We start from the raw sequence: 3,969 nt of genomic DNA, 5'->3' as shown, positions 1-3,969 counted from the left end.
GCCTGACCCCCTACACCCGCCCCTGTTTTGCACACCCATCCCTCCCAGGCTGCGTCAAGGGGGAGGGACTCCCTGCAGGCCTGGGTGCCGGCCAGCTGGGTTTTGATCTGGAAGATACCACCCATCCCAGCCTGGGCAGGGCACTGGGAAAGCCTCTTGCTCCTCCGCCTCTTTCCATTCTCTGCCCCCTCAGAAATGAACCTCCCAGGCGTCCTGCCAAGCTCAAAATCCTGAAATGCAGGCAGCTGCCTTGTGGGGGCTGGCTGCAGGGTGGGAAGCCAGGAAGGGGGAGGGCTGGGGTGGGGCGGGCTCCCTCTGATGCACCGTGATCCCTCCCCCTTACCCCTCCACTGCTGCATCAGACAGAGGGGCCCCCGTTCCGGGGCGGTGGCGATGTTTTCAGAACCCCAAATCAGAGCTCGGTGCTCGCAGGAACACTGGTGGGCAGAGAGGGCTGTTTGAAGTCCGGGACCCAGCAGGGTGGAAGGCAGGAAAGAGCTGTTCGGATAGGGAGCTTGACACTTGGCAGGGGTAAGGAGGGAGGGAAGAGAGAGGAAGCGAGCGCAGGGCACCAAATCAAGGGACTGTCTCTGCCCAGCAGCTACTGGATTGCAAGAGCGGACTTGTGTAATCCCAGAACAGGGCTTAGCATCACAGGGGTGCCAAAAATGCGGACCTTAATGATTGTTACTATTCTAATTGTTGTTACCCTGGCCCGGTTCCTCGGTTCCCCACAGGTGTGAACGGTTCATTGGCCTCCGCCTGCGTTGGGGGTACGATGCCTTCCCAGGGAAGGGGGAGGGTTTAGCCTCAGGATGGTCTCGAGGACACTTCTGTCCTCTACCGGGGCCTCAACGGCAGAGGCCGGCTCCCCCTGCCTCTATCTCAGACTCTAGCGTGGGTTTGTCAATGTCCACTCTCTCTCAGCTCACGTCCCCAGGGGTCTGTCAATCTCTGTGGGCTTCTCCGGGTGAGCTAGTCTTGTGTAGACAGGGCAACGAGTACACTTGGAATTGAATTAAAGTTGGTCACCGGAACTAATTCCATTCATTCTGCAGTCACCCATTCATCTGACAAATATTTCCCAAGGCCTGTCACCTGCCACATAGCGCAGGAGGTACGGTGGTCAAGAATTGAAGAAAAACATGGTGCCCATCTCCTGGCACGGAGTCGACCAGGGGCACAGGCAGCGACCTCCCACAGTGATGGACCGAACCACCCGAGGGGCGCAAAAAACAGCACCCTGTTGGGTTCTGATGCCAGGGCTGGGGATGGGCCCAGGAAGCTGCATTTTTAAAAGTACTTCACATGATTCTCCTTATTGAGATAGTTTGGAAACACTGCCCCAAAAGAACAGGGATTCTTTTTTTTTTTGTTCCTTAGGGAGAGAGAGGATGCGCGCTGGGGAGCAGGGCAGAGAGAGAGAGAGAGAGAGAGAGAGAGAGAGAGAATCCTAGGCAGGCTCCACGCTCCGCAAGGAGCCCGATGACACAAGGCTCGATCCCACGACCCTGGGATCACGATCTGAGCCAAAATCAAGAGTCAGGCACTCTACTGACAGACACCCAGGTGCCCCGAAACAAGAATTCTCAACAGAGCTAAGCACTGGGAAGGAAGGGAAGCCGAGAGGGCCCCGCGGGGGGCTCCTGCTGTCCTGGTGAGCTGACAGAGCTGGCCACTGAGGCAAAAGGCTGGTAACCGGCCGAAGGAGGGAACAGGATGTGCAAAGGCCCTGGAGGGAAAGCGGGAGGCCAGTGTGGCTTGAGCTCAGGAGGAAGGCGGAGCTGGAGAGGTGGAACAGAGTGAAGGTTGGGGTTGGGGGCACCCTAGGAGCACTGGGGAGCCCTGAAAGCTTTTGTGCAAGAGATGCCAACATGATTGGTGTTCGAAGGATTTTTCTTTCAGCTGATATGCACGCTGAGCCTTACCGCCAGATTGGCAAAATCAGGCTTCTCTCGAAATTTCCTTCTCCTGTGGGGCACTCTAGAGGGAGGAGGGGGAGCCCAGGTAGCCTGGAGGCCAGCCTTGGCAGACAGGAAGCTTTGGACTTGGTTTTTGCTCCCACCTTCGGAACCCACCCCCAGGGGGGAGGCTCTGGAGGGAGGAGTTTGTTTTCCAGTCCCACTGCCAAGATCCACCCCCTGGCTCCCTAGGCCCTCAGAAGCCGGTGCCAGGACCAGCCAGCACCCCATTCCACCCACCTCCTCTGCCCCCCTGGGATCTCCTGCCAAGATGCTAACAGAGCACAAGGGGAACACAGAAAACCAGACCCTCAGCCCCGCAGGACACGCTTTTCCTCATCCACGTACCTACCTGACTGAGCCCCTTCTCCCACCGCCTCGGGGCCTGCGGTGTGGCTGGCAGCCAGGAGCTGGGGGGTCCCAGCCCCTCCTCAGCCCTGCAGAAGCCAGTGGGTAGGGAGGAGGCACTTGGGGAGGGTGGGCAGTGCCCACGAGGAGTGGGCTGCCAAGGGTGGTTGGCACTGAGCTGGCCTGCACCCTGTGTCCATTCAGGGACTCAGCGGAGGGGGGCATGGCATGGATAATGGGGCGGGGCTACAGGCTGGGCCTTATCTGCATACAACCATGAGGGGTGGGGCCAAGGCTCAATTGTCTTCATCTGCGATCTCCCCCTACCTGCACAGTAGCCAGACCCACGTCTCCACTGCCTGTCCAGCGTCTTTGCTTCTCTGGACCAGTTAAACGTGGAGGGAGGGCAGGAATGACCCCCCCCCCCATCCAGTGAACTGATGGAAACGCTCCTGGGGCCATTTCTGGGCAAAGCCAAGTCCCCTGGGATTTGTGAGCAACCAGGATGTGGAGGCAAGGTGGGGACGCACCAGCGTTTTCTGCTCCTTCCATCCCAAGGGTGATTCACCCCCTCCAATCCCTTCCTCGGGGCTTCAAACCCGCTCCCCCTCCTCTTGTCCCAGGGGCAGCAGTGAGGACCCCCTCACCAAACTTACTGTGTCCCGTATGCTAGCTAGCAAGTCCTTTGAAGGCCCCATCCCCCCGCCCCTCCCCCCTTTCCAGCCCCAGAGCTCTCTGGGTGGTGGCAGGAGGTCCCTGACGGACAGTGGACAAGCAGGGCCAGCTAGCCAGCCCCTGCTGTGTGCCAGTCTCTGTGGCCTGCAATTCATGTACCTTATCTCACATAACCCTGGCTGAGCCCCCTGTGAGTAGAAACCATGACAACATTGTCCCCATTTTACAGATGAGGAAATCAAGTCCCGGGGCACTGAAGACACTTGCCCACAGTCACCCAGACAGTGAGCTGGAGAGCACAGAATTTAAACCCAGGCAAAGGGGCTTTGGACCCCTTGCAGGGAGTGCTTTTAACCCTCATGCTGACTCCACCTGGCCTGTGGGGAAAGGGGAAGAGGGTGATAGGAGACAGAAGCCCAGAGCACCTGGGGAGGTGACTGGGGGCAGGGCGAGGACCAGGTAAGGCAAGCCAGGAGCAAAGGGTCAGGAGGCCCTTGGTTCCAGCACGCGTGGACCTTGTCCTGGCAGGCCCCTGAGCCCAAAGGGCCTCCTTACACTCATGTGTGTGTATCAGTTTATTACGTAAAATGTCAAGATATTTTCCAATTTTTCCAACCACACGTTTTCTTACACCTAATGGAAATGTTCCAGAGTCCACGCAGACATTTACTTAGGGAGGAAAATGAGGCTGGAAGGAAGGAAAGGCCACAACTCCTTCTCCTTCTCCGTCTTGGCTAAAACCGAGGTGAAATTCACACACCATAAAATTCACCGCCTCAAAGTGCACCACTCAGGGGTCTTTCCCACCTCCACCGTGTTATGCCGCCACCGCCTCTGCGGGCTCCACATTTCACCGGCTCCAGAGGAGGCCTGTGTGCCCATCGAGCAGTCCCCCCCACCCCACCCCCTTCTCCCCAGATCCCTGAGAGTGAGGCGCACCTGAGAGGGAGCCCCTGCTTGCAGTCCTGCCCTGCTAGGGCGTGAG

The sequence above is a fragment of the Panthera onca genome, chromosome E3 (genome assembly GCF_046562875.1).
Source record: "Panthera onca isolate mPanOnc1 chromosome E3, mPanOnc1 haplotype 2, whole genome shotgun sequence".
NCBI classification, from domain to species: domain Eukaryota; kingdom Metazoa; phylum Chordata; class Mammalia; order Carnivora; family Felidae; genus Panthera; species Panthera onca.
The sequence above is the reverse complement of the archived record's forward strand: the minus strand, read 5'-3'. Positions refer to the sequence as shown.